The sequence below is a fragment of the Medicago sativa genome, chromosome 8, assembly GCF_051527215.1.
Source record: "Medicago sativa cultivar Bolivia chromosome 8, Bolivia_mono, whole genome shotgun sequence".
NCBI classification, from domain to species: domain Eukaryota; kingdom Viridiplantae; phylum Streptophyta; class Magnoliopsida; order Fabales; family Fabaceae; genus Medicago; species Medicago sativa.
Genome location: NC_140756.1, coordinates 58,039,709 through 58,052,636, shown reverse-complemented (window position 1 = coordinate 58,052,636; position 12,928 = coordinate 58,039,709). Strand labels below are relative to the sequence as shown.

The window sequence follows — 12,928 nt, the reverse complement described above, 5'->3', positions numbered from 1 at the left end:
CATGCATCTTAAATTCTCTTGCATTTTTTTAACATGTTTCTTGCATCTTATTATTTTCATACTTATCAGATTAGGTAGCATGTTCATCATTCATTTTGCATGATCGTTTATTTGTTATGGCATTTATTCTTATCATATATAATTTAGTTTGTACATTAGGTTTGAATGTAAATAATTCATGCATTTTTTCTAGTTTATCATGCATTTTAATTCATTTTTATATCATTGCTTGAAATTAGAATGTATAAATTAGGCATTGTGTAATTTATTTATTTCGCTTCGTCTTGTATATAATTTAGAATGTAAATGTAGGCTTAATGTAATTTATTTTATTTTATCGCAGACCGTAGAATGTATTAATAGGTTTTTTTTGTAATAGCTTAGGTGCATGTGTGCGTGAGTGGGTGTATGCTTACTTTTGTGCTTGGTAGTTTAGGTAAAGGGCCCTTGTGGTGGTCTAACGCTACCATGGGATCCCTACGCTTTTATTCTTTTTGCTCCGATAGTTTAGTTTCATTTCAATTATTCAAAAAAAAAACAACAAAAACATGCAAATAACAAAACACAAAAATCTTTTTTTAAATAAACCTTGATCTTAAATCAAGTGACGTCTCTTTTTATTTTCTTTCCTTAATTAAACTTCAATCAAATTAATCATACTTCAAGTCATTTTTCTCTAAACATAAAAAACACAAACAAATTCATTTTGCCACTTGGCTTTTCATTTTAGAACTTTTTTCAAACTAATAAAAAACACACAACCAATCAAACGTCAGTTTTTTTAACCTCGAACTACGAGGTTTTGATCCCTCACGGGTACGTAGGCAAGGGACTTGTCCTTCCAAATCAATAAAATGTAGATAATTAGGTCTTCCTTTTTTTAATCATTTCAAATTCTTTTTTTCAAAAATAAGCAAGTTATAGCACATTAATTAAATAAAATCAAAAGGTTCCCGTAGAGTACTACGGACATAAAGGGTGCTAACACCTTCCCTTTATGTAACTAACCCCCGAACCCTAAATCTTTTCAAAAATGGGGTGTTTGAACTTTTTTCCCCTTTTTTCTTAAAAATTAAATGTTCAGTCGTGAAATAAAAGTGAGTCAATAAGCTAATCAAATAGCCTTGATCTCCGAAAAATGACGCGACAGAAATGGCGACTTCACTGGGGACTACCCCCTAAGAGGGTTGAGCCTAACTTGGTCTTATTTAACTATTGTGCTATAACTTGCTTAAAAAAACAAAAATAAAAGATGGAAATACGTGTATATCTGTTCATCCTTCTTCTTTCTCCTTTCTAACGTGAGTGGTGAGATAAGTCCTACACCCGGACTTGAGAGAAATTTAAGATAGGACGGTGGTATAATCATAGTGCATTGCCAAGAGTGAATTTTGGTTTGTGACACATGTGATAACCCCACTCAACTTAGGAATCTTGGAAGTATACTATGTTGGCATGAGTATTCGTGTTTGACATGTTATTTTCAGGTGACTGTCGAAAGTTGAGGACCTTTAGTTACCTTTAACCCCTCTTGGCCTTTTAGGACGTGGTGCGGTGGCTAATCATGAGTAATCTTGGTTTAGTTGACACGCGATACCACACTCAGACGAGACTTTCTTACGAATATTATTGGAACGGAAGTATTTCCGTAACCTGATAGTGTTCGGAAGTGGTTGATAACTCTGGGAACTTGGTAGAACCCGTGATACAGGTACATTTGAAAACCATAGTCCTCACCAATGGCGTTTACCCTTGACTCCATCATTATGGGCCTAACCTCACTGTGTTTTCACCGTTTGTGTAGCATATTCATGCATACATGCATTCATTCATAAAACCTTCTTTTTCATCATCAAAATATCGAAGGACTTATATGAACTTTTTTCTTTTGTAAACATCATAGATGGAAATTCCTACAAGAAACACTAGGAAGTATACTTTCCAGAAGCCAGATGTGGCTAAATTAAGGGAGCTAGGGAGGAAGGTAGCTAGCCAGGATGATTTTCGCGAACTTCATGGGAAACTGCTGGATATCCTCAAGGTATATGTTACAAAAGGCGTCTTGGAGACTTTGGTTCAATTTTATGACCGTCATTGTCACTGTTTTACTTTCCCAGACTATCAGCTTGTCCCTACACTAGAAGAGTACTCTCATTTGATAGGTATAACCGTGCTTAACAAAGTACCTTTCAGCGGCCTTGAACCCAATCCCAAAGCCACAACCATTGCTAAAGCCCTCCATCTTGAAGCCTCCATCGTAAGAGATAACCTTATTGTCCAAACCAAAGGGGGTCCCTCAGGTTTCTCCACCGATTTCCTCTACGATCAGGCTTCCATTTTTGAACAGTCTGGCGCCAACCATGCCTTTTACTCTGTCTTAGCCTTACTTATCTATGGTCTTGTGCTTTTCCCGAACATTCCTAATTTTGTTGACCTCCGTGCCATCCAAGTTTTCCTTACCAAAAACCCCGTCCCTACTCTTCTAGCAAACACCTACCATTCCATCCATGATCGAACACTTGCAACTCGTGGAGCTATCCTTTGTTGTGCACCTTTACTCTACAAATGGTTCGTCTCTCATCTACCTCAACCCCGCTCTTTCATAGCCAACCTTGAAGGTACCCCCTGGTCTAAAAAAATCATGGCCTTGACAACAGCTGATATAGTTTGGTACCATCCAACCTGGGATGATGGGACAGTCATTATCAGATGTGGTGACTATCCCAATGTACCCCTCATTGGTATGGAGGGAGGAATTAGCTACAATCCCGTCCTTGCCCGACATCAATTGGGATACCCGATGAAGACACAACCAAGTAACCTTGCTTTAACCAATGAGTTCTACTGCAATGACAGTAATCACCTAGGTAAAAGGGAGGAATTTATGCAAGCTTGGCGGAGTATTCACAGACTTAACAGGAACCAACTGGGAAAAAGGGACAATTTTCTGCATGGATCTTACATTCAGTGGGTCATCAATAAAGCTATCCAGAATCAGATGCCTTACACGGTACCGAGGCTCGTATCCGCAACAATTCCATCTTCATCATTACCTTTACCCTCTAAGACTCTGGGAGAGCACCAAGAACGATTGGCTGATAAAGACCGAGAAATTGCCACTTGGAAAAGGAAATATGACGAGGCTATGCTCATGATGGAAGATAAAAATGAAGAAATAAGGAAGCAGGAAAGTGTGATTCTCAAATTAGGGCAACAGATGATCGAGAGAGATGATCTACTCCAAGAGAAGGACAGGCTGCTTAAAAAGCATATCACCAAGAAGCAGCGCATGGATTCCATGGATTTGTTTGACGGTCCACACTCAGATTTTGAGGAGTAGTCCACTACAAGAGCTCAAGAGATTCCCAGTTGTTTCACCACTTTATGTTATTTTCTAGCTTTCTGTGATGTACTTTGGAGTCTATCCCTTGGCTCAGTTTTGTTAAAAGGGAATTATCTTGTAGTACTTTAAATATTCAATGGAATTTTCAATTATGATGTTTACAAATTTGCTTTTATAAGTCCTTCGGTAAATAAAAAAAATGTGTCTATTTTTGCATAAGCATCATGCATCATTTTGCATTTCATAGTCTCGATTCCGAGTCTCACAAAATTTCTTTTCCATAAAAGGTCAATCTGTTTCAAAAGTGGTCCGACTGTCCTCGTCCAAAGCCAACTCGCTCCTACGACACTCGTGCAAACAAAAAGGGATAAGTGTGGACAAGAGATCACAACGCTCCAGGCCGAGTCAAAGCAGCCTCAATTCCAACAAGGGCCCGAGTTCCAACATCAACAACAGCCTCGACAACAGGCTCCAAGGATGCAATTTGATCCAATCCCAATGGCATATGCGGAGCTACTTCCCATCTTGCTCATGAAGAACCTTGTCAAAACTAGAAAGCCTCCTCGAGTGCCTGACGAGTTGCCGGTTGGGTATCAACCTGACCTCTCCTGTGCCTTTCATCAAGGAGCACCCGGCCATGACATTGAGCACTGTCTCTCTTTGAAGATTGAAGTCCAGAAGCTGATTGAAGCCAATATATTGCTCTTCAAAGATTGAATTCGGACTTGCAAGCCACATTTGGGTCACTTTTGATGTTCCTTCTACTACTCATCTGTTCAAATAATGTGTCTGTTTGTTGTTTGCTGCTTTTCAAAAAAATCCTTTCGTCCCGCCTGAGATGAAAGTGAAATTGTGTAGGGATTTTTGCTTCATGTATTTTCCATCATTAATAAAAAGGTCGTTTTGATCCTGACTTTGTTTTATTTTGTGCTTTTTCTGGAAAAATGGTAATACAAAAAACCCAAAAAATAATCATCTTCAAATATCTGCATAATCATAACTTATACTTACTTGTCAAAATTAATAATCAAATCATGCATTAATAAACCCGTTGAACACATTGACCATGCACTCTCTTCCAACTTTGAGTTCCCTGTGTCCGAAGCGGAAGAAGAGGATGAAGAGATTCCCGACAAGATTTCTCACATACTGGGGCATCTAGTCATCGAAGCTACAAAACAAGATATTAAGAAGATTGTCAGAAGATGACAGTCACTTACAAAGACTGGCATGAGTTGTTACCGTTACCTTACGTGGGTATCATGCTTCAGTAGACACTTCAACAGGGGCAGCCCCCCCTCCTTCCCTCAGTATACAACATGGAGGTCGTGCTTCCTGTGCAGGTTAAAGTCCTGTCAATAGGAGTTCTCCTAAAGTCTAAGCTTGATCAAATTTAAATGAATGACGACCTTGTGCAAATATATCAAAAGAGGTTTGAAACAAGCTTCTAACAAAAAGGATCGTCCCCATGAATTTCAAGAAGGGAACTTTGTACTACTTTCCAACCAGACTCCAGGGGCAAGTGGACGCCTAACTTTGAAGGCCCATGTGCAATGTCTTTTGTGACTATGGACGGTGACAAACTCACACGTCCCATGAATGCCGATGCAGTCAAGAAATACTCTGTCAAAAATAGAAGCTCGATAAGTCGCAAACCTGAAAAGCGACTTATGCAAAAATGAGCCTCTCGGTGGACTGAAAACCCGAAAGGGCGGTCCAGGCAAAAATTAGAGACAAAAAAAATGATGATGATTATCCTGATAGATTGAAAACCCCAAAAGGGCGATCTATGCAAAAGTTAAGGATCATGACAAAGTAACTGCATCCGGTCAGGCACAATCCACTTGGGACATAATTGCTATCAAAGAACCTCTGATTCGAAGCATCTGCAGATCAAAGACTCGGAACGGGGGCATTCGAAGTTGTCAGGGAGTATAACAGTTATATGTGTTCAATGTACCTTCCCATATATTTACCATTTTCCAAATTTTTCAAAGAACCGTGGAGCCATGCCATTGGTAGGCCACCACTCAATTCATCAAATTTGAGCCTGTGCCCATTTATTTGGAACTCTCATTTATTCTATTTGCAAAATTTCTTCTATTTTTGATGGCAATACTTGAAGCAAAAAATTTCAAAATACAAAAACCCTTTTTTTTACATCTTTTGAAAAGTGTGAACAACAAACGGACTCTCTTTGAACTTGTGAGTAGTCGAAGCGTACATCAGCATCCGCCTCGAGAACGGCTACATTCCGGAAGAGAAACATGTCTAAACACAATGGAGGGGACCTCTGCTTCAAGCAAGATGCTTTCACAGTCCAAAAAAAATATATACAAAAAATAATACAAAAAAATCAATGCTCGCTAAGTTGAAAACCTGAAAAGGCGGCTTAGGCAATAGAGAGCGTCCCGGTGGACTGAAAACCCGAAAGGGCGGTCCAGGCAAAAATTAGGGGCACAAAAAAGGAATATATTCCCGGTGGACTGAAAACCCGAAAGGGCGGTCCAGGCAAAAGTTAGGGATTTTCAAAAAAAAATACAAAAAAATGATTGTCGAAGCATGACAAGGGAAAAGCATTCCGCGCTGATTTACAAATGGTGACTTCTTCCAGGTTGTTGGTTAAACAATGGGCTTTCTCCCCAAGATTCATCAGTTGCTATTCATCAGTTGCAACCTTGTGTCGGGTTTTACACCGTCAACGGCTTGATTTGATCACAATAACATCGTCTCCAAGGAATTTTGCCGAGTGTTTGTACTGCGATGTCAGTCCAACTCTCATCTTACCTGTCTTGTCTTGTTTCATTGAGTTACCCATCACATCTAGTTTATACAGTCATACAAGTTACATTCATACATTCATACGATCATACATTCATACATTAATACTTTCGCATATGCATACACAACATATACACAATATCAATTCATACATGGTTGCATCGGTCACCCAGAGTCATGTTCGATCGTGTCTTTCCAGTTTGGTCTTTACTTATCATTGTGTCAAGCCGCAAGTTTCTACACATGAACATCTGACATTTACCTTCTCATCATCAAAAGTGTCATCCCCAGTGTGTCTGGTCCAGAGATGTCACTCATTATAAGCCCGGTGGATTCCGGCACAACCTCGCAAAAGCCGAGTGGATTCTCGCAAAAGCCGAGTGGATTCTCGCAAACTTTTATCAAAAGCCGAGTGGATTCTCGCAAAAGCCCAGTGGATTCTGGCAAACTTTTATCAAAAGCCGAGTGGATTCTCGCAAATGTTTATCTTGTTTCAAGCTGCCAGTCCCAAACAACGGACCGCTTGAGTCTACTTTTTGTTTCAAGCTGCCAGTCCTAAACAACGGACAGCTTGAGTCTACCTTGTTTCAAGTGGCAAGTCCTAAACAACGGACAGCTTGAGTCTACATTTTATCTTGTTTCAAGTGGCAAGTCCTAAAACAACGGACAGCTTGAGTCTACCTTTACCTTGTTTCAAGTGGCAAGTCCTAAACAACGGACAGCTTGAGTTCACCTTTATCTTGTTTCGAGTGGCAAGTCCTAAACAACGGACAGCTTGAGTCTATCTTTATCTTGTTTCGAGTGGCAAGTCCTAAACAACGGACAGCTTGAGTCTACATTTTATCAAGTGGCAAGTCCTAAACAACGGACAGCTTGAGTCTACCTTTACCTTGTTTCAAGTGGCAACTCCTAAACAACGGACAGCTTGAGTTTACCTTTATCTTGCTTCAAGTGGCAAGTCCTAAACAACGGACAGCTTGAGTTCACCTTTATCTTGTTTCGAGTGGCAAGTCCTAAACAACGGACAGCTTGAGTCTATCTTTATCTTGTTTCAAGTGGCAAGTCCTAAACAACGGACAGCTTGAGTCTACATTTTATCAAGTGGCAAGTCCTAAACAACGGACAGCTTGAGTCTACATTTTATCTTGTGTCAAGTGGCAAGTCCTAAACAACGGACAGCTTGAGTCTACATTTTATCTTGTGTCAAGTGGCAAGTCCTAAACAACGGACAACTTGAGTCTACCTTTATCTTACCTCAAGTGGCAAGTCCTAAACAACGGACAGCTTGAGTTCACCTTTATCTTGTTTCGAGTGGCAAGTCCTAAACAACGGACAGCTTGAGTCTATCTTTATCTTGTTTCAAGTTGCAAGTCCTAAACAACGGACAGCTTTAGTCTACACTTTATCTTGTTTCAAGTGGCAAGTCCTAAACAACAGACAACTTGAGTTTACCTTTATCTTGTTTCAAGTGGCAAGTCCTAAACAACGGACAGCTTGAGTCCACCTTTATCTTGTTTCAAGTGGCAACTCCAAAACAACGGACCACTTGAGTCTTTTTTATCTTGTTTCGAGCTGCCAGTCCAAAACAACGGACCGCTTAAGTTTACCTTTCGTCATGTTTTAGTTTGGAATCTGATGAGTCATAGATAGTCTATTTTATTGCTTTATTTAGTTTAGTTTTATTTAAGATTTGATTTTATTTTATTGCATTTTATTTCCTTTTAGAATATTTTACTTTAAATTGTCTTTTATTATATTTTAGGAACGAATATATGGTGGAAGGTGTCTTGGAGCAAAAGAAAGAGGACTGGAGCAAATACAGTACAAGAATACGAAGATACGAGACAAAAATATGTCTCTACCAAGTCAGAAGCTTGGCACGGCCCGTGCCAACATGTGGCACGGCCGTGCCACCCTCCAGGACCACTTTTGCTGCTTTTCTTCAAGCCCAAGTTACTCCGTTGCAGCTTTACTGTTTTGCCCTTATAGTAGCTTAGTTTCTAAGTCAATTGTAAAGCTATAAATAGAGTAGCACTCCATCATAAACATTCATCTTTTGTTCTTGGAATAAAAGTTCACTTTTATATTATTGTTCTTTTATATTACTGTTTTCTCTCTTCTTCCCCCATGTCTACAATGAACGTTAGTGAGTAGACTTCTTCGTCTTGGGATTGTTGGGGAGTCTAATGACTCAATCCTAAACAAAACAAGCCTAAACCCTAATTTCTATGTAACCCTAATTTCTAATCTAGATTCACCGTCTTAACGTGGATTAACAATTATCAAACTGTGGAAGCGAAAGCGGAGGGTTTGATAATCGTTAATCCATCATCTCAAACATCAATTCATAAAGCGAGAGCGGAGTTTTGATGTTGGAACAAGTGAATCTAGACAATAATTGCAAAACAGTGAAATAGTCTTTGCAATTATTGAGACAAGGAGTAGTTTCAATCCTCTATGCATCTTCTAGTAATCATGTCAGCGAAATAGGCTTGGTTGCTAGAAGTAAACTCTCACCGGACCTTCATCGGAAAGGTGAGGGGCTAAGGGAAACCGGTCTTTAGAAATTAGTGTGTAAACCATGAAATTAGATGTTTAGGTCTTGTCTAGTGAAGGATTTGTTATTATGGCAAACCAATAATCCCAAGGCATCTTTATTATTATTGTTATTTACTTTCAGCAATCAACCCCCTATTTTATAATCTTTCTTCTCTTCTAATCATTCTCTAAAGGTTAATTGAATTCACAACTCCCTAGCGGAACGATACTCTACTTACTACTATTACTTCGATAGGCCGTGCGCTTGCGGTTTGGCTCTATCAAGTTTTTGGCGCCGTTGCCGGGGAGTTGTTGAAATTTGATTAACTTTTTAATAGTGATTAGACTAAAAAAAAAAAAAATCTTTCTCGTTGTTTTATTTTATTTTATTTTATTGTTTCTATATTTCTTTCTAAAAAAAAAAAATCTTTATTTGATTCTATTTTATTTTATTTACTTCATATAAAAAAAAAATAAATAAATCTTTCTCTTTATTTTATTTTATTTTATATTAAAAAAAAAAAAATCTTTTTCTATTTCTTCTTTTGCCTTTAACTTCTTGGGAAGATAATAACGATATGGCTAAGGAATGCACTCTCATAGAGTATGCAATCCCATCTTCAAATGAGTCATACGATGCTATTGTGTACCCAACGGTTGATGACAATTTTGAAATAGAACCTGAACTTATTGAGTTAGTTCAGCAAAATCAATTTTTCGGATCAACCACTGAGGATCCGAATTTTCACATTTCAACTTTTTTAAGACTCAGTGGAACCGTGAATGCAAACCAAGAGGTTGTAAGGCTGCACTACTTTCCTTTTTCCTTAGGGGGAAGAGCTAGTGCTTGGTTTAATTCATTAAAACTTGGTTCTATCACTTCATGGCAACAAATGAGGCAAACTTTTCTTGCCCAATTCTTTCCTCATTCTAAAATTGTTCACTTAAGAAAACAAATCATACAATTCACTCAAAAAGATGGAGAATCTCTTTACGATGCGTGGGAGCGTTTCAAAGAAATGCTTAGACTTTGTCCCCATCATGGTTTAGAGAATTGGCTTATTATTCACACTTTTTATAATGGCCTTTTGTATCCCACAAAAATTTATGTTGATGCAGCTGCAGGTGGAGCTCTGATGAACAAAACATACACAGAAGCATATGCTTTGATCGAGGACATGGCACAAAACCACTATCAGTGGACCTACGGAAGGGACACCACTAATGTTGCTCCTTCACCCTCTCAGAAAGAGGTAGGTATGTATGAAAACTCTTCCCTTGATCATCTAGCTGCTAAAGTTGACGCACTCACACAAAAATTTGATAAAATAAATACTAGTGCTGTCACACCTCCCCCTGTATCACCTCTTTGTGAAGTTTGTGGTGTATTTGGCCATATTGGCATTGATTGCCAACTAGGTAGTGTTGTTAGAAGTCCTGAGCAAGTAAACTATGCTCAATATAATCAAGGGTTTAAAAATAACCAAATTTTTTTTCAAACCCCTCAAAATCTTTTTGGACAACAAACAACACCACCCAGTTATGCAAACAACCAAAGAGTCCCTCAAAAATCCAGCTTGGAACTTTTTTTAGAAAATTTTTGTATAAATCAATCCGAGCAGCTCCAAGAGCTTGAAAATCAAACTGAATTTTTGAAGGACTCTATTGCCAAACTTACATCAACAGAAGACTCCATAGTTACTCACAGTAAGATGCATGAGACTCAGACTTCTCAAGTACCCCAACAGGTGGCTACTTCCTCACAATCCTCTGAAGTCCTCCTAGACCAAACCGAAACCAACCCCAAAAACCATATATGTGTTATTACTCTTAGGGATGGTAAACAATTAGAGGACCCCGTTGTGAAAATTAAGAACAATAAAGGAGAGATAGGGAGTGATGAGCCTCAAAGTGAGAAAGCCATAGGAGAGAATGAAAAGCCATTCGTTTCACCATCTCATGAGCATGAAATTCCATTAACACAAGGGTTTGATGAGTCCAAGTTAGATGAGCAGTTTATGAATATTATTGAAATACTTCCAAACAAATTGCCACCTAAAATTAAGAATCTAGGAAGCTTTTCCCTACCTTGTGTCATGGGATCTGAAACTATAGACAAAGCCATGTGTGATTTGGGAGAGAATGTTAGTTTGATGCCATTGTCCCTTTCTGAAAGATTGGGTATAGGATAGATAAACCACTTTCTAACCGTCAAGCTAATGACTCTAAACGAGCGCTTCGTGGGAGGCAACCCATGAATTTTATTGCTTTTATTTTTGTTTTGTGTTATTTTAATTTGTTTTGTAGGTATTTGTCCAAATATGATGCAAAAAGGGGAAAGAAAGTTGAAGCCATTGACCAAAAATCCAAAAAAAAAAAAATTTCTTCCCTCTTTTTACAGAAGCTTGGCACGGCCCGTGCTAATGTTGGCACGGCCGTGCCAACCTTTCACCCAAAAAAAAAAAAAAAAAAAAAATTTTGAAGAAAAAAAAAAAAAAAAAAAAAATTATTTTTTTTATTTATTTTTTTATGTTATTCAAAACAACCTCTTTCATTCTACCTCCATAACTCTCTTCAAACTTCACCAAACCATAATCTCTCCACCAATCTTCATCAATAAACTCAAAAACCTTATTTAAACCCCAACCCCATCACTAAACCAACCTTTCGCACACAAAACCCTAACCTTCACCCAAAATCCACACCAAATCAACTAAGGTCAATTGGAATCAAAGAAGAAAGGTAACTAGACTGAAGACTTCAGAAGTGGTGCAACCAAGAAGCAATCAACAACTCATAATCATGGGATCCAAATCAAGGATTCCAAGCAAAGAAATAGGTACAATTCTCTAATCTCTAGAACTATCTATGCTTGCAGGTACCCTGATGATTAATGTTATGGATAGACTAGGAATGGATGAACATATGATTAGGTTGTTGAATAACACAACCCTGTGCTTAGGTACCTTCAAAGGGTTATGGCTTGCACCATATAAAGTAGGAAAAAGGTAGGAATGAAGAGGATTGATGAGCTGTTGTTGTGGGCTATGCTTTATAACCATTCTATTAACATTTGCTATTATTTGCATGATTATATTGTTTCAATTGTTAAAAAGAAACAGGATGATTAGAGTGATATAATGGTAGGTGGAATCATCACTTTTATTGCTAGGAAGTTTGGGGTGAGTATGAATTAAAGGATCAAGAGGATAGAGGGGAACTATTATCTAGACTTATATACTACTTTGTCCTTCCTTAGAACTCATGACCACAATTACCAATATGAATGGAAAATTATTAGAGCTTATTGTTTGATTATTCTATCTAATCCGGACTTAAATAATTCGGAGGTGGTGGAAAATTTGCTTTATGTTGGTACTAACCCACAGGTACATAATGATGGTGATGATGGTGGTGATAAAGCGGAGGTAGGTGCAAACTTGCACCATGAACAAGAAGCCGGTGGAAGCTATAATGATGAACGGCGGGCATGGATGCAAACCAAAGTTCACAGAATAAAGCACCGAGCAACAAAGACAAGGTGTTGAAAGAACCAATGTCCAAAGGAGCAATCAAATAAATGAAGAAAACAATCAAATGCTCCGAAACATGATGCAACACCTTCACCTCCAAAGTCCACTATGGACCTCAATAAAATTGTGAGCTTTCCTCTTCCTCTACTCTTCTCTATTCTAATTCTTCTTCTTCTTCTTCTTCTTCTTCTTCTTCTTCATCTTCTTCTTCTTCTTCTTCTCTTTTCTTTTCTTTTGAATCATTGAGGACAATGCTTCTCCTAAGTGTGGGGGGGCCTAATAAAGTGTCTAGAGTCGTAGTGTTCCCAAACTCCCTTGAACTTTATTCTTTTGTTTTGTTTTTATAGCAAGAGGCATGATTAGTAGCTTGTTTTTAATGTAAAATATGGCATAAAATTTTTTGTTTTGTCTCTTCTTTAAAAGTTGTTTCTTGTACATAAAGTAGTTTCTTGTGTTTCTTGTGTTCTTGCTATACCCACATCTTGTTTTATTGTGAAAAATCTCCAATGAGAAAAGCACCCAGTTGCAATCTTTGAGCAAGTGTATGAATAGGTATTTTAAGGAACACGTTCTATCTTTAGTGTTAACTTAGACCCTTTAAAGTCTTAAGAGTAAAAGTAGTATAAGTTTGTGTGGGAAAATTAATCAAATTGTTCTTAATTGTTATATTCTTATTAATTTGTTAATGTTAAATGGGGCGGGAGAATGGCACCAACATATGGGGGAAAGGACA

General features: G+C 38.1%; 1 non-coding gene and 1 pseudogene across 1 annotated transcript; one reads left to right on the top strand and one right to left on the bottom strand.

The window, feature by feature from the left end:
* Positions 1-12,928, top strand: part of LOC146899915 (flotillin-like protein 3) — a 98,274-nt pseudogene that overhangs the window by 44,889 nt on the left and 40,457 nt on the right.
* On the bottom strand, positions 9,603-9,710 carry LOC146899922 (small nucleolar RNA R71). Its single transcript, XR_015024356.1, has one exon. It is a non-coding gene; the product is annotated as a small nucleolar RNA R71 (small nucleolar RNA).